Below are 20,966 nucleotides of genomic sequence, written 5' to 3' on the forward strand. Positions count from 1 at the left end.
GAATTTCATCCTTTTAAAACTCAAATGATATTCCATTTCATTCTAGGTCCATGTTATGTTTTGTTCAGCTGTTCTAGCAATTTGTTAGTATTTGGGTTGTTTCCACATTTCGACTATCATGAATCAATCTGTATGAACACTGATATGTAACTGTTTGTTTGAATGTTTCTCTCATTTCTTTAGAGTCTACAATCAGAAGGGGAATTTCTGGATCATGTAGTATAATGGTTTGAATAAGAATGGCTTCAAGAGGCTCATAGATTTGAATACTTGGCCACGAGGAAGTGTCACTGTTTGAAAGGATTAAAAGGTGTGGCCTTGTTGAAGAAAGTGTGTCATTGGGGGTGGGCTTTGAAGGTTTAAAAGCCTGAGCTAGGCTCAGAGTCTCTCTTTTTCTGGCAGATCCAGATGTAGAACCCTCAGCTACCTCTCCAGCACTATGTCTGCATGTGTGTCACCGCGCTTCCCACCATGATAAGAATGGACTAACCCTCGAAAACTGTAAACCAGCTCCAATGCAATGAATTCTTTTATAAGACTTGCCATGATCATAATGTCTATTTACAGCAATAGAACACTGACTAACACCAAAGTTGGCACCAGCGATCTGGGTATTCCTTTGACAGGCCTGACCATTATGCTTGTTGGCAGAATGTGGATTGTGGGACTTTGGATTAGGAAAACAGTTTAACTCTTTAAGAGGAACTTAATGGGATCATACTAATTGGAACATGTGCTACTGTGAGATTGTGGTGCTGAGAGCAGTGTAGATTATGACGTTATGATAGCCCCAATCAAGAGGTTTCAGAGAAGGAGAATATTAGTATGTGGCTAGATATAATTCTTATGCCATTTTAGTAAAGAATGTGGCTGATTTCTGTCCTTGCTCCCCAAAAAGGCTAACTTGAAGACTTTTGGGTTGACAGTGTTGGCTAAGGAGATTTCTGGACAACCTAGTATTGATTGTGTCATGTGATTTTTAGTGGCCGCCCTAATGCCAAGCTATAATCAAAGGAGCAGGAGAAAAGGATCACCAGGAAGTGCAAAGGAGCTAAATCTAGTGCTCAAGGAGTTAAAAAGTTTAATGAAAACCTTGATGATACATGGAATAAAGGGAATGGTAAAATGAAGTCAAGACCCACCCAGCTAAGCTTCCAACTTGTTAAAAGAAATTAAAGAAAATCTTAGATAGTGAAGGAAACTATCGAAAATAGAAAGCTGGTGAAAATGTATTTGAATGAGGGGGGAAATATTCTAGGCCTAGTAAACAGGAAAACATGGCACTTTCAACCAAATGGTTCTGATTTTAGAGCAAAGGATACAAAAAAAGGTTGTGGAATATCCCTTCATAGCTGAGGAAAGCTTCTGTGACCAGCCATTTGGCAGGGGTGTCCTTGCATAGAAGCCCAGAGGGGCCTTTGCATGAAGCTGTGAAGGCGAACCTCGAGTGCCTCGGAGACCTCATGTTGGAGATTGCAGAGCTGTGAGATACCCACTGAGGAGAGCTGTAACAGGTAGTAGAACCAGCTAAAGAGAGAGAAGTGTGTTACAGTCAACAAAGCTGGAGATCTGAAGAGTTCTTTGATATCAGACATGGAGATGCAGTGTTTTGAGTTTACCCAGCTGGTTTTCAGTCTTGCGCTGGTCCAGTATTTCCTAACCATTCTTCCTTTTCTCCCATTTGGACTAGTAATATATATCCTGTGCCATTATATGTTGGAAGTATGTTATCTGCTTTCTGATTTTACAGGAGGTTATAGCTAAGAGGTTGCCATGAGTCTCAGAAGAGACTCTGAACTTTAGACTTCTAAACAGAGGAAAGTGTGATTGAGTATGGTGACTTTTAAAGTTGGACTGAATGCATTTTTGCATTATGATATAGCTATAAGCCTATGGGAGCCAGGCAGTAGAATGTGATAATTTGAATAAAAATGGCCCCCATAGGTTGATATATTTAATTGCTCTGTGCTACTGGACAGAGATTAGGAGGTGTGGCCTTGTTGAAGGAAGTGTGTCACTGGTAGTGGGCTTTGAGGTTTCAAAAACCCAAGCCAAACCCAGGGTTCCTCTCTTTCTGCCACCTACACATCCAGATGTAGAAGACTCAGCTACCTTTCCAGCACTATGTCTGTCTGTGTGCCAGCACGTTCCCCACTGTGATGACAATGAGCTAAACCTCTGAAGCTGTAAGCCATGGTCATGGTGTCTCTTCACAGCAACAGAATATTGACTAAAACATATAATAACTCTCGTTAATTTTCTGAGGAACCACCACACTGATTCTACAGCTTCTAAACCATTTTACATTCTTATAGTAATGCACACAGTTTCAGCTGTGCCACAACCTTGCTAACTCTAGTGATAGATGACTTACTGGCTATAATATGAAGTTCAGAATTATTGTTTGGAGTTATTGCATGATTTTACCAAGAGAATGTAACTCCTTTTCTCTTGAAAATGACCTTTCTGCATGTTTGATGGGGGAAATGCAATGGAAAGAGTCTTTTGTACAACAGGAGGCATGTGACGAGATAGGGTGAATAACCCAAGCAAGAATAATGATGGTATCAGTCATCATAAGAATGCAGATTGTGCAATTAGACAGAAACAGGGTTAAACCAACTGGCCAGCAGTGGGCTCTTAGGCCTTTCTTTCATCTCTGACATTGATATTATTATGTGTAAAAGAGAAAAAACAAACATGATGCTGGTGTCTCTGGGCATTGTGGGGGAGGGGGTTAGAGTCAACAGCACAAGCAATTAGGCTCTGAGTAATGAAAGCCAGCTATCTTTAATGGTAGTTGCAGTAACTTCCAAGTAAATGTTTCTCTTTTGGAGAAAGGCTGCCATCTCCAGAGAACACACTGTGATGATGTATATGTGAGATACACACATAAGAAGCACAGTGAAGTTCATTAGTTATTTCTCACAGGAGGTCTCTCCATACTTTAAGAGGACTTTTCTGGATGCGAAGCAAAGATGTTCTGCTGCCTTTTCTACCCACCTTCCCACAGCAGTCCCCACACAGAGCCTGGGTTCTTAACTCATTGATCGAAGGGTAATTGAGGCCTGGATATAGTGGTAGTGGACACTTAGGTGGTACCTGTGGCTTTGTCAGTGGTTAGAGTCTTCTCCTCCTTTTTCTTTTCCTTCTCGTTGTTGTTGTTCTTCTTTTCTTTCTTTCTTTCTTTCTTTCTTTCTTTCTTTCTTTCTTTCTTTCTTTCTTTCTTTCTTTCTTTCTTAACGGGGTCTCACTATGTATCTCTGGCTGTCCTGGAGCTCATTATGTAAACCAGGCTGACCTTGAACTCACAAAGGCCTACTGCTTTCTACCTCTCAAGTGCAGAGCTGGTAGCAAAGGCATGTGCCACTACACCCAGCTAGAAGAAGCCATCTTTAAAGTAAATGATGTTTAAAGACACTAGTGATCATTGGGTGGTTAAAACCTGAGGGGTTTATGGAAGGTTCTGGAATGAGAATACTCTTGAGTGGTCACTTGCATGGAGGTGGAAGGCTGTATCAAATCATGGAAGGGTGCACCACCCATGATGAAGATATTGCATGGGTGAATGGAAGAGCATTGTGAGGTGGCACTGTCTCCCAGCCTCCATCCGTAAGAGCTAGTGTCAGGCAGAGGAGCCTCCTAAGTGTATGGTAGCCAAGAACACACTTACAAGGGGTCACAGTGTCCATGACAGGCTGAGCTCTAAGCCAGAAGTCGGGGTGGTGGGAAAGGCCCCGTGCAAGTTAGCTGTGATGACCTGCTTTAGAAATGGAAGGTTAAACTTCATCCTCAGGTGACAGACACTTAGGGAGAATAGTCCTTAGTTGCTGTTTCAGGCTAGGGAAAGATCCGAAGCAGATTAAGTTTTATTTAATATTGATCTTTGATAAGTGCTTCAGATATAGGTGCTTTTTTGAGTGAACATAAATGCAGTTTCTGATTTTTAGAACACTAGTCACAAGTAAAAAGCTGCAATGTTACTAAAGCCTCCGAAACCACAAAAGTTATTTTCTCCTTATGTTTCAACTCGACCCAACCCATCCTTACCCATGCTCTTTCAGCTGTTTCCAACGGGCCTTCGACTTTTTGTTTGTTTGTCTGTTTTTATATTTCTATTTTCGAATTAACTTTAACCTTCCTACTTCCCGCCTTCAACTTTGTTAGCTTTTATTTTTAAATAAAAATTAAACATCTTTACTGGTGTTTGTAGCACCTCTTAGTTTGGGTGCTTCTGATGAAACAATCCCCCAAACCTAAATAATTACTAACCCTTCTTACTGCTTATTCAGAATTTGTAAAGTCATCTAATGGACCTGCCTTAAATAACATGGATTACACTTAGCAGGATCTGTCTATTCTTGGATAGAAATACTAACTTCTATGTGAGTACATTACTATTTAGACTTAAAGATACTGTATATTTTCAAAACTAAAATTAATGGCAATGTGGTTAAAGTAATATAGCATACGGCTCTCAAGTCCTGTTTTGATTACTAAACAATCAACTCTTCTGCCCTATTATCAGTCCTTGGATTTTTAGAAAAATTAAAAACAAAACAAAACAAAACTATGTCTGCCAGTTGAAATAAGCTGGGAAAATAGGCTCTATTTTCAGCTCTCAGAGACAGGGTGGCCAGTTTCTAATTTTGCTAATTAAGAACACTTTTTAGACAAAAGCCCACTTATTAGCAACAATATTGGATCAAGGAAACAACATAAAAATACAAATCACTGTTAATATATTTTTTCTGAGGCAGCAAGACATCTCCACCAACTGATAAAGATCTGCGTGATACAGTAGGTGAAGAAATTTAAAAAAAGAAAGAAAGATTTTCCCTTTGGGTGTGGTAAAGCACGAATCTAATATGGCGAGGTCCTGGGTTTAGTTCCAGCACTGCAAGAAGGAACAAAAACGGAAAGGTAAAGTGAAGAAAATTGCAGAGATTCTATGGTCAAATGATGCGGTTCCTAGGTATATATGAATGGGTTCATGTTAAGGCAGCAATAATAGATGCTTGCCAACTGGGTGGGATAAGACTGGCTTTTGACTGCGTATCCTTTTATGTGTTTTGAAGTTTGTGTCATATGTGTTCATCTGTGTGTGTGTCTATATGTATCTAAAATGAGCTTTTCAGAAAATTGTTCTCATATCTTTTTAAAAAATGTCTCAAATCAATAATAGTAACAACAATAACAAAACCTTTGGCTTGGGGCTGTGACGAGGCTGCAGATTCTGGTTAGAGAAACTGTTCTACTGTACCTCTCAGGCATGCCACTCACCGGGCTCTTCTGCAGAAGAGGGGAGGGGCTACCTCAGTCCTTTCCTCTAAGAAGATGACACTATGGAAATTACTCACCTTTGAGAGTGAGTAACTATGTTTTAGGGCTGAGGAGATGCTCTATCCCCAGGGATTCACCTCTTTCCTTTATCCCTGTCCTTGTTTGTGTACATGGAAAGGATCATACAAGGAAAATGAGCCTCACAGCACTTTCCCTCCCAGGGCCTTTGTGATGGCGGTGTGCACCAGATGCCCGAGTTTATTAATACAACCACACATTGTGTTTATTTCTGTTCTGTACAGATTTTTGCCAGATTATGGCCTGTCTACGGCTGATAGTGGCTGTGTTTGTGTGTGAGCATGGGTCATCTGATAACGAATTGTCGCATCATGAGATTGAGCCATGTTTAAAATGGGCGTGAGCCAGAAGTGCCCGACTCCCAGTGTGTTCACACAAGGTCTGGACAACAAAGGAAAGTTCAGGGTGTCTTGGAAGAGGTCACGGATTACAACGGTCTCCATCACTCTGGACTGGTTCCTTCCTGCAAAGACACAATTAAAATGATGTCGTACAGTAGAAATTTTTCATTGTTGAGGAAGTACTCTGAATGTAAAAATTCTCTGATTTTGGGAAAGAAAAGAAAACTGTTATTTTTAGAATTCCACTCAACAAATAGAATGGGGGTTGATGTTTTAACACACTCATCAGTCCCAGGTGCCCTCTGGCTCATCCAAAGCCTCATGGGTATGTAGATTATGAACATCCTGGGCAGAGACTCTGCCACTCATCCTGCATCTGTAGCACACAATAAGTATTTTTATTTATTTATTATTTTTTAATTTTAATTTATTCATTTTATATCCCAGTCCATCTTCCTCCTCTCCTCCCAGTTCCACTTTCCCTCATCTCCTCCTGGTCATACCCTCCCTCCCTGTTTTCCCTATAAGTCTGTCCTGCCCTCCCCCTCACGTCTCATCAGAGAAGGGGAACATCCCCACCCACCCACCCCAGCATATCAAGTCGTATCAGGACTGAGCGAATCCTCTTCCTCTGTGGCCTGGTGAGTTAGTCCTGCCAAGGGAAAGTGATTGAAAAGCAGACAACTGAGTCCATGTCAGAGCCAGCCCCTATTCCCCTTACTAGGGAACTCATATGAGGACCAAGTTGCCCATTGGCTACATCAGTGTAGGGGCCTAGATCCAGTCCATGCCTGATCCTTGGTTGGTTCTTCAGTCTTCACAGGCCCCTCTGGGCCTTGGTTAGCTGGCTCTGTTGGTCTTCTTGTAGAGTTCCTGTCCCCTCTGCATCCTTCTATCCTTTCCTCCTAACTCTTCCACAAGACTCCCTGGCTTACAGAATGCCAAATAGGTTAGACCAAAAAAGAAATTCCTCCTGCCACATAATAATGAAAATAGTAAATGTACAAAGCAAAGAAAAATATTAAAAGCTGAAAGGGGAAAAGGTCAAGTAACATATAAAGGCAGACATCAGAATCACACCTGACTTCTCAACAGAGACCCACACAAAGTATTTTGTAAATTCCTACTGACTGAATGAATGCTGCAAATAAGCATTATGAGCATTAATTAAAACTTAAGAACAGACTTAGAATTATCATCCTATGTTTTTGCACTGCTATGAAATATGTGATTCATCAGCATTATAATCAGCCATGGCTCTGAATTTTTCTGGAGAGGTTTTGGAGCAAGACTCTATCTGATGCTAAAGCTCGTTGAAAATGTGACCTTTACCATGACTATTTCTGTGTCTTAGGGAAAAATAACCCAATTTGAGGATGTTAATTATTATTAGTGTCTGGTCTTCATTTCTCCCTCAATGTAATAGCATGTGGCCTTGGTATAACTCACTTGAATCTTAAGAAAAATGTGCAAATGAGTTCTGTTCTCTTCCGTGAAGTTGGGTAAATTTAGTAATCCATTGCCCTGTGAGATGCAGGGCCATTCTGTTTCCTCTGCAGCCTGTTTTTTCTTCCTTTCTTTCAAAATAACTTGCCATCTTTCCAAGATAAACAGCGAGGGGAAATACGTGAGTGGCCATGTAATCCCCAGCCATTTGGAGCGGCATGCCACTAAAAAAGTAGCAGAGATACAGTGCTCAAGAGGATTGTGCTCTGGCTTTCTGGGATTTCTTATTACTCTGGTCTCACTTTTATAGAATTCCAGAAACCAAGCACATTCATGAAAAAGTGCCCAGAATATATTTTGAAATGTAAAAAACAATCTTAGGTTTCTAACGCCATAACTTTGAATGAACTTCACAAAAATGATTTTACAGTTTTTAACACCTCAGAACTGCAATATCTTATTCTGTTTTTCATGTTTATGAAACCTCATTTTGGTCATATCTGATAACTGTACTGATTATGTTTTATGCCTTGGTCATGATATGCCTGTTTCATGTTTATTTTTTGGAAGCCTTGAATTTAAGAATATGTTTAGAGTTTTTTTCATAGTCAAAAGAGTCTGTTATTTCATAAATAATCAGAAAACTAACTTCCTTAAAGATATTCTCTGATCAATATATCTGGTGAACAGATTGGCAACTTTTGATTTATGATTCAGAAACTACAATGATAAATTTTCTCCTTTCTGTTGTTCCCTCCTTTCTGTTACCTATATCTGTCTTCTCTTCATCTTGCATTTATTAAACATATATTCTCCACACTAAGCAAAGTGAGTTTAAAGTTTCCAACTGGTCTTTAGCTGCCAAGGGACAAATCTCATTGTGGGCTCATTAGCAGGATAGAAGCAAAACACTAGAAATATGGAGAACGATTATCAACAAATAGATCCCTTGTTTGGAACCTGTGATTATTTAGAGAATGCTAAACAGAATTTTGCACACCCTTACCAATTTAAAGAGAGAAATTACTGACAAGTTCACAGGAGGGTTGAAGATACTGCCTAATAATTGGTGTGATTTTGTCAGTAACTTCATGAGGAACCTTCCTCACAGGCAGATTTTCATAGCTACTGCCAAAAAGAAAAATCTACATAAAACTTTGTAACCACAGCTAAAACTCCAAATTACAAAAACCTCCTTTAATTTAAAGTATCTGCGTGTGGAATTTCAAAGTTCTTTGGTATAGGTCATAGTGTAGATAGACCTTGCCTTCCTGCCAAGTGTTGATTACAATTCCATCTGCAAAAAGGATCTCTTATTCTGTGCCCTAATTGAGACACCCTAGACTGTCTGGTCTGCAGCTCCCTGGGTGGAAACCTGAATGCAGAGACTATGTCTCCTCTCATTCCATGCGGTTCTATCTAGAGTGGAGGCTCCTTCTTGCTGCAAGGTTCAGGTTTGGCATGGACTAGACATGGCATAGGAAGGGAAAATATTCTCTGCCTGAGAGAGCACATTCTTTTCTCCAAACTGCTTCCCTTTTCAGTATATCTTGGCAGGAGAAGGGGCTCAAAAGCATCCCACTTCAAAAACGGGAAATTGAACAGCAGCCCCACATCTGTGCATGCTTCCCTCGTGCCACTTCTGGGAATTTCTGGTTGATGGCTGGGCATTTGGCTTACGGATAACCTTCTTAGGAATGAGTTGTTGCCCTTTGGGACATTTGGCTCAATTTTTGCCAAATGGGCTCATGTGCATTGAGTAGAAATACGGCCGTGGATTATGATCTAAGATCTTGGGGATGAAGAGGGACAGTTAAGCACCAAACTGCATGACCGCTGTCGCTTTGGAAAGTGTGGAATCAGGCAGGCTACACACCTAGCTCTCCATAAAAGGGGGGTTCGGCATTGATAGAGTTAATCCTTTCTTCTGACTTCCCCTGTAAGTGACAGACAGGTCAAGGAGGAGCCTGTTGGACTGACACCCCCTTAGAAATGTTGGGTTCCTACTAATCCTGTGGCTTCAGGTTAGTCACAGCTCATTGAGCCCAGGCTTGGAGTGACTCTCTGTAAAGTTCTTACAGTGGGGTATCACAGAATCCGCACTTAGCAAAGCTTACTCTGGATTCTTAGGCTTTTGTCACCACTTTGTATTAGGACTTGAGTGCACTGGGCAACCACGGTAATGGAAGGGAAGAGGAAAATAAACATTTGGTGATAAATATGTATAATTACATGTAATGTTTGTCTCTTACAGACTTTTCTTTAGTTCTCAACACTAATTTTGTGAGGAAAATCAGCTGTTAGTCTTGCATGAGGGCTAGGAAGAGAATGTATATTGAAAGTCAGCTGCCCCTTGCCATGTATTGCACTAGACCCATTGCAGATGTGTTTACTTAGATTATGAAACTTTTAGAGGCTTTGTATAATTTGTATACTACCTGATTAAAGAAAAATAGTTCATGGAACAAGCTTTAAGGTAAGTCAGGAAGCTTTGAAAGTGCTAGAGAAAACACAGCAGAATAAGTCAAGATATACTTAGAGGCAAAGAATTTCTCATTAAGATTCAGGAAATAATAACAAGAACTCACAAATGAGATTTCAGAAAATCAAAAAGCTTTGGCACAGGAAAAGAACCAATCAACAGAGTTTGAGAGCCCACAGAGCAGAACGAAATCTTTGGGAGGTATTCACCTGACAGGGGACTGGTATTTAGAATACATAAAGAGTTCACAAACACCAAAGAGCAAATGATGTGTTCACAAATGGAAAGATGAACTGAATAGATACTTTTCAAGTGAAGAGCCTAAAATGGTTAGCTAATACATTAAAGAAGTAGAAAGAGAAGAAAAAGAAGAAGAAGAAGAAGAAGAAGAAGAAGAATTCAACTTCAACCAGGCATAATCTTAGCATTTGAGAAGTAGAGGCAGAAGGATAGGGAGGGAGTGGTTCAAGGTCAGCATGGGCCTCTAAAATCCTGTTTGCCACCTTCCTCTCACACACTAATAAAATATTTAATATTTTTAGTTATCAGAGAGTTGTGAATAAAAACACTATCAGAGTCTGTAAAATCCTGGTTAGACTCGCTATCATCAGGAAAACAAACAAAACCCCCAAATACTGATGAGAATTCAGAGGCAGGAAGAGTGTTGGTTGTAAACTAATGGCCACAATGTGAGCATCTTCCCAAAGCCAAAAATAGAACTCATGTGACTCAGCAGTCACTTCTCGGCTTACATCCAAAGCTGAAGTCAGCTTCAGCATAGACACACCTGCACGCTCATGTTTCTTGCTGCACTTGTCACAACAGCTAAGTTATGACATCAGCCCTGTGACCATCGACACATAAATAAAATGTTCAGGGCCTACGTGACAGAATCTTGGTCAGCCATAAAAACAAAATCATGTCATTTGCAGGAAAATGAATGGAGCTGGAGATGAGCAAGTTGAGCGAAATAAGTCAGTCTCGCAAAGAAAGTATGGAATTTAAGGGGGTGAATAAAAGGCATAATAATGGGAGAAGGGGTTCTTGTGGATGTGAAAACACAGGACAGGAGAAGGAGGAGTACAGTAGGTGGATATGACCAAAATTCATAGAATTCAATTCAAGAAAATATGTACTCAAATTTGTAATGTAAGTAATAGAGCCAGATATAGTAGTGACACCTAAAAATCACAGCACTTGGGAGACTTAGGCCCGGGAAATTTGAACCTGAGAATAGTCCAGCATACCTAGAGAGACAGTATGGAAAGAAAGAGGGAAAGAAAAGAAAGAGGAAAAAAAAATCAAGCAAAACCAAAACAAAACAAAACCCAAAGCTTGTAGTAAAATGAACACGACACAGCTGTGTCTTTCCTGGGAGGGACGGTTCTGAAGTTTGAAGCATATTCCACAAAAAATCCAACAAAGGCCGGGCTAGTGGGGGGCGGGGAAGGGTGGTGAAAGTCTAAAGCCACTGAGTCCTGATGCAGTACAGAATGGTTTCACCGAACCAAGAGGGGGTGGAAAGGGAAGAAAGATAGTAGAAAGAAAAAGAAAAGAAGAAAACAAGCAGAGGAGTGGGAAAGAGTAGAAAACACCGCAGAACACAGGGAAGGGAGGGGAGAACTAACTAGTGAAATTCCAATCCATTTAGGCTTGATTTGCAGCAGAGGCTCCCTGAAGCGGTAGAGTGGAGGAGGAAGGGTGCTTAGGGAAGAAACGAGGGTGCTCTCCAGCTCAGACTTGTTTTTCTTGGAGAGGCATCACCTGGGTCCTGGCGAGAGTTAAGATCCAGGCGTCTTTGGTGATGCTATTAACAATACAAAAAGAACATGAAGTACTAAATTCAGCCATTTATTCTGCAACTAGAGACACTGAGAGTCACTTCTCGGCTTCCTGGGCTTATTTTCCACAGACAAACTAGTTGAACACTTTTCGAGAACCAAGTGCTGGTTGGGGTAGAAAGGTTACCGAGGCCCTATCCACAGACAGAGTTTGCTGAAGCTGCAGGTAGAGAGGCATTCTGTCATACGGAGTTCGCTCGTGGCAGGAGGCTTCCTGGGGCTTTCCTTGGTCAGCCTGGGCCAGCAGGATCCTCCACACCTCTGGCTAATTGTGTTCTAGCAGGTGCATACCGAGAAAATGCGTGGCTGCCAGACTTCTGGAGTATCAGCCCGTGGGACTCAGTGGGAACGCCTCCTTGCCCGTGCCCTGCCCGCAGCCCCCTCACTGCCCCAGCTTGGAGATTCTCTCAGACGCGGGAGGAAGGGGGCATCTGTGTTTGGCAGGCTGGTGCACGTCACCCCTCTCAAGAAGGGCTTATCTCCAGCACGTAGACTTGTAGGATAAACCGGGGTCTCCACTTCCCTGCTTTGTTAGTGCTCGCTAGCATCTGTCACAGACGCATGTTTACGTGTGGTCTCGGAGCTGCCAGCCACTGGGGAGGGCGGTCTGCCTGCCTGAGGGCATACCCAGGGTGTCCTTCCTTTTTTTTTTTTTTTCTTTTTTTTTGGTTTCTTGGGAGCACATTATTTTAAAACAAAGTTAACAGCTTCACTTAAAATGCCTAATAGATACTAGATTGCATCCAGCCTCCTACCCCACCATTTACCAAGTTTTCCGTTCCTTTTGGAATGCACTTCTGTTTCACCTTCCGGGGAATAAGGGGCTGTCGGCTTAGGCTGAGTCCGGTTCTTTTGCATACGGAACAGGCATGCTTCCTTCTTTTTCTATACTGGTAAAATGGACACAGCTCAGGAAACTCATTTCAATCTTTTTAAGACTATCGTCTAGGGGGCTGGCAAGGCGGCTCAGTGGGTAAGATCAGTAAGGTCGCTTGCCGAGCCTCATGACCTGAATCCAGTCCCTAGTGCCCGCAGGGTGAAATGAGAGAGCCCATTCATCAGCGTTGTCCTCTGACACCCACACAGATGGGCTGTGGCAGGGCAGGAACAGATCACTATAAATTTTTTTTTCAATTTTGTATGGGAATATTAAGCATCTGGAACTGAACATGCCTTTGCACACGAGTATCCCGTCCCTTAATGAGCACTTTCTTAAACAGCATAATTCACAGGCTGCCGTTCTCTCTCTTTCACATGGCAGTTCTTTTTCTTTTCTTAACTTCAAATCCCATCAATCTGTTTTTGGAACTTCTTTAAAAAAAAAAAAAAAGAAGTTCACTTCTTTAAAAAAATCATGTACTTATTTTATGTGTATGGATGCTTTGTATGCTTGTGCACCATGACCCTGGTGCCCTGGGAGGCTCTGGGGCTGGAGTTACAGATGGGTGTAAGCTGCCATGTGGGTGCGGGGAATTGAAGCTGAGTCCTCTGGAAGGGCGGCCAGAAATACGAAAAAACAAAAAGTAACTAATCCAAGATCATGAACCAAAGGCTTTCTCTGAGGCTGAAATTGTATCTTCTTCCGGTGGGGGTGTGGCACCTCTGTGGGATGAGTCCTGGCTCTCTGGATTCAGCCCCCAACGCTGGAGAACTTTCCTCACAATTTAGACTTCACCTCACCACTGCATCTTCTTCAGTTCCGACAGTCTGTTCCTGTAGGCTAAGGTCGCCTCCCCAAACGTTCAAAGCAGCTCCTGGAGTATGAAGAGACAGGGCCGCATAGAAACTGGCTCCAGACACTACTGTGAGGACTGAAGAGACTAGTGAGTACACAGCAGCGGGGTTGTCACAGGGCCTGCTCTAGCTGGTGCTGGCCCTGCCTGTGGGAGAGAGCACCCATGGGCTGTTCAAGATGAGGACAGGGGCATTACAACAGTTCACAAATAAGCTCTCAGCAGGGGACTTGTTAGTTCAGTGGCTCAGTACAAAGCAGATCGGAATGACAAAACAGAGTCCAGGCCACAAGCTGACAGTCCGTGATTATCAACTCTCCATCCTCAAAGGCCCCCAAAACACATAAGGAGACAGCAGGGACAGTGACAGTTAGCCCTCTGGGGCAGTTTGATGGGGTCTGGACAAGTCTTCTCCTTTTAGATGTAAGAAAACAAATTCACTGTTTTAATCACATTTAAACAGGTCAGTAACAGGGTATTCATGCGTTTTGCAGTCATCCTCTCCTTGTTCCACTCTGTGGCTGTGATTAAACTCCACTGCCAAACACTCTTAGAGGAGAGAAAAGGGTTCTATTCATGTCTTCATAGCTTACAGCTCACATTGTATCAATGGACAGACTGGATTAGGCACTGCACGCAATGCAGGTGAATACTGTACATGAGTAAATACAAATTTCACTTCTTAGATAATATTGAGGAAAACGGTCAAAGTTGCTAATAGGAAGTAAAAACTCTTCTAGCTGTAGGCACTGCTCACACAGCCAAACACAGCCAGGCCTCTGCACGTATTTATGCGAGTGAGAGTGTACGGTGCTCTTTCTGTGGGCTTTTGGAAGCTAACAAGTAATACATAAAAATATTTATGATGTCTGTTTTTCATCTTGCATTTTGGAAATGTTTCAAAGAATCCAGTTTTCTCTGCTTGATACAGTAAATGTACAGATATTTTAAGCTTCTTTGAGAAAGCTGAAGAAGGGCCTTGCAAAGAGGAAGAAGTGTAAAGGCTCAAATTTGTTTACCAGACCTGAAGCATCTTTGTTTCTGTCCTCAGCACAGGATTCTCAGCTCTAAAGGTTAATAGGCACTCAGATAAAATCTCCGGATTTAGTTAGACAGCGTGGCACCTAGCTCCAGAAGGTATGAAGCTCACCTACAGTAACGTAAGGTCTCTGGGACCTGATGGGAAATGATAACCTCTTACTTCTTTTGTTGAGCAGCCACGGATTTTGTTGGTTTCCGGGCCATAATTCTGAGTGAAATTTCTGAAGGCCACAGAGCAGCTAGTGAAGCATGTGAGAGGTCAGGGGCTCACTTTGGGCTTTGCCATCTCTAGCTCTTTCTCCTGCTTCCATCTGTAATGTTTACATTGGCAGGTGACTTCTTTTTCAGTACAATTTATAGTGTTGCAACATTTAGCCATGGCCTTACTTGAAGTGTAAGTGTCTGATGATCCTGGAAGGATTCTTTTTTTTTAATTTTTAATTTTTTTTTAATATTAGTTACAGTTTGTTAACTTTGTATCCCAGCTGTATCCCACTCCCTCATTCCTTCCCAATCCCATCCTCCCTCCCTCATCTCCTCCCTGCCCCTTTCCAAGTCCACTGACAGAGGAGGTCCTCCTCCCCTTTCATCTGACCTTGGTTTATCAGGTATCTTCAGGACTGGCTGTAAAGTCCTCCTCTGTGGCCTAGCAGGGCTGCTCCTCCCTCGGGGGGGGGGGAAGGTCAAAGAGCCAAGCGTTGAGTTCATGTCAGAAATAGTCCCTGTTCCCTTTACTAGGGAACCCACTTGGATACTGAGCTACCATGGGCTACATCTGAGCAGAGGTTCTAGGTTATATCCATACATGGTCCTTGGTTGGAGAAACAGTCTCATAAAAGACCCCTATGCCCTGATACATTTGGTCCTTATGGAGTTCCTGTCGTCTCCAGGTCATATTAACTCCCCCTTCTTTCATACGATTCCCTGCACTCTGCTGAAGGTTTGGTTATGAGTCTCAGTATCTGCTTTGATACACTGCTAGGTAGAGTCTTTCAGAGGCCCTCTGCAGTAGGCTCCTGTCCTGTTACTTGTTTTCTCCTACATCCAATATCCATCCATTTGTTCTTTCTAAGTAAGGATTGATCATCTTACCTCGGGTCCTCTTTCTTGTTTATCTTCTTTAGGTGTATAGATTTCAGTATGTTTATCATATCTTATAGGTATATATAAGTGAGTATATACCATATGTGTCTTTCTCCTTCTAGGATACCCCACTCAGAATGATCTTTTCTAGATCCCACCATTTGCCTGCAAATTTCATGATTTCCTTGTTTTTAATTGCTGAGTAGTATTCCATTGTGTAAATGTATCACAATTTCGGTATCCATTCCTCGGTTGAGAGACATCTGGGTTGTTTCCCGGTTCTGGCTATTACAAATAAGGCTGCTACAATCATGGTTGAGCAAATGTCCTTGTTGTATACTTGAGCATCTTTTGGATATATGCCTAGGAGTGGTATAGCTGGATCTTGAGGAAGCGCTATTCCTAATTGTCTGAGAAAGCTCCAGATTGATTTCCAAAGTGGTTGTACAAGTTTACATTCCCCCTTTCTCCACAACCTCCCTGGAAAGATTCTTGCTCCCCCAGCCCCCATGGAAGCTCCACTATGTACACTTAAAAATGGTTTTATTTAAGCTTTGAGGATTTCATATACCATTTCCCTCTTTTCACTGGAAACAAATTTCTTCCTTATATATCCTGATTATAGTTTCCTTTGCCTCTACTCCTCCCAGTTCCTTCCCACATCCCTTTCCATATAGATTCACCCCTTTCTGTCTCTCATTAGAAAACAAACAGGCTTCTAATGGATAATAATAAAATATAGTATCATGAGATAAAACAAAAAACTAACACACAGGAATAGGACAAAGCAAAGAGGAGGAAAAGAGTCCAAGAAAAGGCACAAGAAGTAGATACAGACACAGAGACACACTTGTTTGTACATTCAGGAATCCCATAAAGACACATATACACAAAAAAGCTGTAAGGGAGAAAGAGAGAGAGAAAAAGCGACAGAGAGACAGATAGAGACAGAGAGGCAGAGACAGAGAAAGAGACAATGAGAGACAGAGAGAGAGGCAGAGAAACAAAGAGAAAACTATATAAATTAAATTATGCCCTGACATGACATTATAAGAGAAGGAACTTTCTTGAACTTGTTTTCTGTTGGCCTTCTGCTGCTGGGTGTGTGTCACACCCTTAAGAGCAGTTTGTTTCCCCAGTGAGATTTTCATTTGCAAGTAGTTTTAATTTGGAGATAGCTTCTGGGTTAGGGATGGGGCCGTGTATCTGCTTCTTTCAGCTCTAGGACCTCTCCAGGTGCAGACCTGTGCAGGCCCTGTGCATGCTGCTTCAGTCTCTGTGGGTTCACAAGTTCAGAGATCCTGTCAGTATAAAGGGCCTTGTTTTCTTGGTGCCCTCCATCTCCTCTGGCTTTTACATTTTTTTTTCTGCCTCTTCTTCTGCTACGCCCTTAGAGGAGGGATTTAATGGAGACATCTTGTTCAGGGTGGAGTGTTCCAAGGTCTCTCACTCTCTGTGTGATGTCTGGCTGTGGGTCTCTGTATTTGTTCCCATCTGCTGAAGAAGGAAGCTTCTCTGATGATGCCTAAGCAAGGCACTGACCTCCTCCCTTGGCTGTAGAGACATACAATAATCTTTATCATATTCCTTCCTTCACACCTCCCTACCCAAGCATCATATTTCTCTCTCTCTCTTTCTCTCTGTGTTCCTCCCTCCCTCTCTCACTCCTTTCTTCCCTCTCCATCTCTGTAAAAAACAAATCAAGTCCAGCTTCTGTTGGTCGACAACTTCTGGGCATGGGGCTTGCCTGTGGGTAAGATACCAGTATCACTCCACTAAGAAACACTGACTTTTCATCTCCCAGAAGCAATCAAATGTCAATAGCTCCTCAGCTAAGGGAGGCTTTGTCTGTCCCCTCCTCCATTCTGGGATTTTGTCTGGCACGAGCTTATGAAGGTCTTGTGTGTGCTGCCCTAGTCTCTGTGAGTTCATAAGTGTGTGTGCCGCGCTGTGTCTGGAAAACACTGTTCCCTTAAAGCTGTCCACCATTTCTGGCTCTTGCAATCTTTCCAACCCCTCTTCCTCAAAGATGCCCGTGCCTTGAGGGGAGGGTGGCATAAAAACAACCCGTTGCAGGCTGAAAAGCCCAATGTCGCTTATTCTCAGGGTGTTTAGCAATTGTGGGTTTCGGTGTCAACTGCCATCTGCTGTAGCCAGCTTCTCTGATCAGGGTTGAACAACGCTTTCCACTCCCTCTTTCCAGGTGTTCCTTAAACTTTTGGTGTTGCGGTTGTGTTGCTGATATTTCAATTAGTGTTGGGCACTGTGCATTTGACCAGCGGTGTCTTTCTATAATGGTCTCCATTGCTGCAAAAAGGAACTTCATTGATGAGGGGTGAGAATTTCATTTACCTGCAAGTTCTGTCTTTCATGTAGGTATCGCATTAAACAAACAAAACAACGAAACCCTCCGTACAGCTCCTAGATGCCACAGGTGGCTTAGTTCATTTTCTCATACTAGTGTGAGAACCACACTTTGGGGAAATTGTAAAGGAAAGAAGTTTCTCATGCCTCAGGTTTGGGTCCAAGGTAAAGGATCTATTGGTTAATGGCAGTCTTGGTGACAGTCCTGAGACAGTTCATCATGTGGCAAGAGGCACAAACAGTCTAGCCAGCTGCCTTCTAAAGCTGACCCACTCTCAGCATAAGCCATTTGCCCCTTAAATACACAGATGAGGTCAGTCCTTTCAGGGGTGTGCTACCCTAATCACCAACTCCCATTACAGGGATTGAATTTCAACCTGAGTTGAGCTATTTTTCATTCTTTTCTTTTCTTTCTTTCTTTTTTTTTGAGAGACCCCACAGAAGACAAAACACCCACATGAAGCATGCATGATGGCCAGTGGGGTCAAAGCTTTTCTAGGATCATCCAGTCAAAATCTGAATGTTGCTGCATTGTAAATTAGATTAGAAAAACTCCTTAAACAACTGCTTTTTCAGCTCATGATCTATTTCTGTCTTTAAATAAATATCACCCTCATGTCAGCTAAACTCATTCTTGCCCTAGGATGTAGTGTTAGGTTGACCTGGAAACTGCAGGAGACCCAGGAACTGGGTCTGGAACTGGCAATGACCTGGAAACACTGCTCCACATGCACTCCTTATACATGTGATACACACACACACACACACACACACACACACACACACATACACACAGGCAAAACATACACAGAAAACAAAATTTTTAAATTTTTAAAATAAAAATAAATCTTAAGCTCAGCAGTGGTGGTGCACACCTTTAATCCCAGTGCTTGGGAGGCAGAGGCAGGCAGATCTTTTTGAGTTCAAGGCTAGCCTGGTCTACAAAGTCCAGCACAGCCAAGGCTACACACAGAGAAACCCTTTCTCAAAAAGCCAAACCAAACCAACCAACCAACCAAACAAGCAAATAAATAAACCATAAAAACTGGCTTAGGAATTAAAAATGTAAAGAATAAAATGTAAAAAAATGTATAACAATATTTAACAGCTTAATCATTTTTAAACATAGTGTAGTGTACAAATTGAATTCAAATTGTAGTGTAACTAATCTCTAGAATTTTCCATGTTCTTTTAAAATTGTTATTTATTTATAAATATTTATTATTTGTTGGTTTGTTCTAATGTGTGTATAGAGAACAATTCGGAGGAGCTGGTTCTGTTTCTAGTACATGGATCCCAGGAATAGCACTCTGGTTGTTAGGTTTTGTAGCAAGCACCTTTACTCACTGAGCCAAGTAACCAGCCTGTTTTTGGAAAACTACCCTCAAAAAACTATTTTAACTGATACATAAAATTTATATGTAAGAATGGAGAAATGTGCTACTTCAATATGATCATGCACTATGTGATATTTAAATCAGTTCACTCATATCCATATCCTCTAACAGTCATAATTTCTTTTTGGCAAACACATTCAAAGTCCTTTGTTCTAGATTTTTCCGAAATATGCAAAGATTACTTTTATCTGTAGTCAATATGCTCTGAGGTGTTTACCTGAGAATCTCTCCTATGTAGCTGCAGTTTAAGGTCCATGGATGAACCTATCCCTATCTGGCCTTTCTACCTTCCTTGGCCTCTGGAGACCACCATTCTACTCTTAATCTTTATGTCTTTTCACCTAAAAACAGTGAAAATTCTACACATCCTAAAAAAAAGTCCCTTTCTTTTCTGCTTCAAGCCCTGTGTGAGTAAATGTAACCAGGCCAGGAAAGTGGGGCCTGCAGTTCTTGTCTTTTTGCTGGCTTATTTCGCTTAACGCAGTCTCTTTAAGGCTCATGCAGGTTGTACCTTTCATCAGACTTTCCTTCCTTTGTAAAGTTCCATACTTTCTCTCTGCAAGTGCACCTCACATTGTTCATGCACACACACGCTGATAGACACAGAGGTTGCTTCTCTTGTTGTTATGAATAATGCTATCATGAACTTGGGTTATGATATCTGCGACTTTGCTAGAATTGCTGCATCACATAATCTTTTGAGAGCTGCCATATTATTTTGCACAGTGGCTGCACTGTTTTACATGCCCACCACAATTAGAGATTTTTAAAAAACTTAAAGATATATGTCTGAGTGCTTTGACAACGTATGTGTCAGGTACCGTGTGTGTGTTAAGTGCCCATGGAGGGCAGAAGTAGTGTCAGAGCCTCTGAAGTCAGAGTAATGCACATTTGTAAGCTACTGTGTCAGCACCAGGAAGGAAATTTGTTGTGAGAGCAACTGGTCCTCACACAGCTCTGTACCTGGGGTTAGTTAGCCTCCCCTTCTCAGGTGTTGGGTCTCTCCAGTGTCCCCAGTTTCTTGGTGACTTAGCGTTCTGGTGAAAGATTGTGTAGTTCATGCAACAGGAAGTGTCCTTGTGCCAGCTGAGCCTTCATGTCAGTGCCGGGAAGCACCATCAGGCTTGTCTGCAGAACCGAAGGGCTGAGCTAGGTGAACTCTCCTGCTTCATCAAGCTGCCTGATTCTACGAAGTTAGGTGGGTCCTGGTGTGGGCCTGGAATAAGGAACAAAATAAAATCTCTTTTCCTTCTTCTGCAGACCTGTTCTGTTCACTAACTGTGACCTTCAGGACATTGCAACCACATCTCTCATCTTGGAAATCCATCAAGCGTGCTCAGCATGTGGTATAAAACACACACCAATAAATGTACTTTGTGATTCAGGTGTTTTTAAATAATGAACTGTAATTCACCATGTATCTCATAAAGATCCAAGTGCCTATATCCAGGCATCTACAATGAACTCACTGCCAGCCCTCCAGTTTGCTTTCTCCCATTCTTTTCAGGGGTCTCGGGATGAATTCTGGGCTCTGTTGTCTACATGTTGTGCCCATCATTTTTCATTATCTCATTATCCCACTGTCTGTGTTCTACTGGCAGTCCTCCGTGCTCCTCTTGGTTCAGACACAAGCTTGCGAGTGGATAACAGGACAAATGCTGACTGTTAGTTAACTGAATTAGAAAACAACATTAGTTATGGTTTCTATTGCTTTGATGAAACCACCATGGCCAAAAAGCAAATTGGGGAGGAAAGGATTTATTCAGCTTATACTTTCAGATCATAGTCCATCATTGGAGAAAGTCAGGACAGGAGCTCAAGCAGGGCAGAAACCTGGAGGCAGGAGCTGACGCAGAGGACATGGAGGGTTGCACCTT

The sequence above is a fragment of the Meriones unguiculatus genome, chromosome 6, assembly GCF_030254825.1.
Source record: "Meriones unguiculatus strain TT.TT164.6M chromosome 6, Bangor_MerUng_6.1, whole genome shotgun sequence".
Taxonomy (NCBI): domain Eukaryota; kingdom Metazoa; phylum Chordata; class Mammalia; order Rodentia; family Muridae; genus Meriones; species Meriones unguiculatus.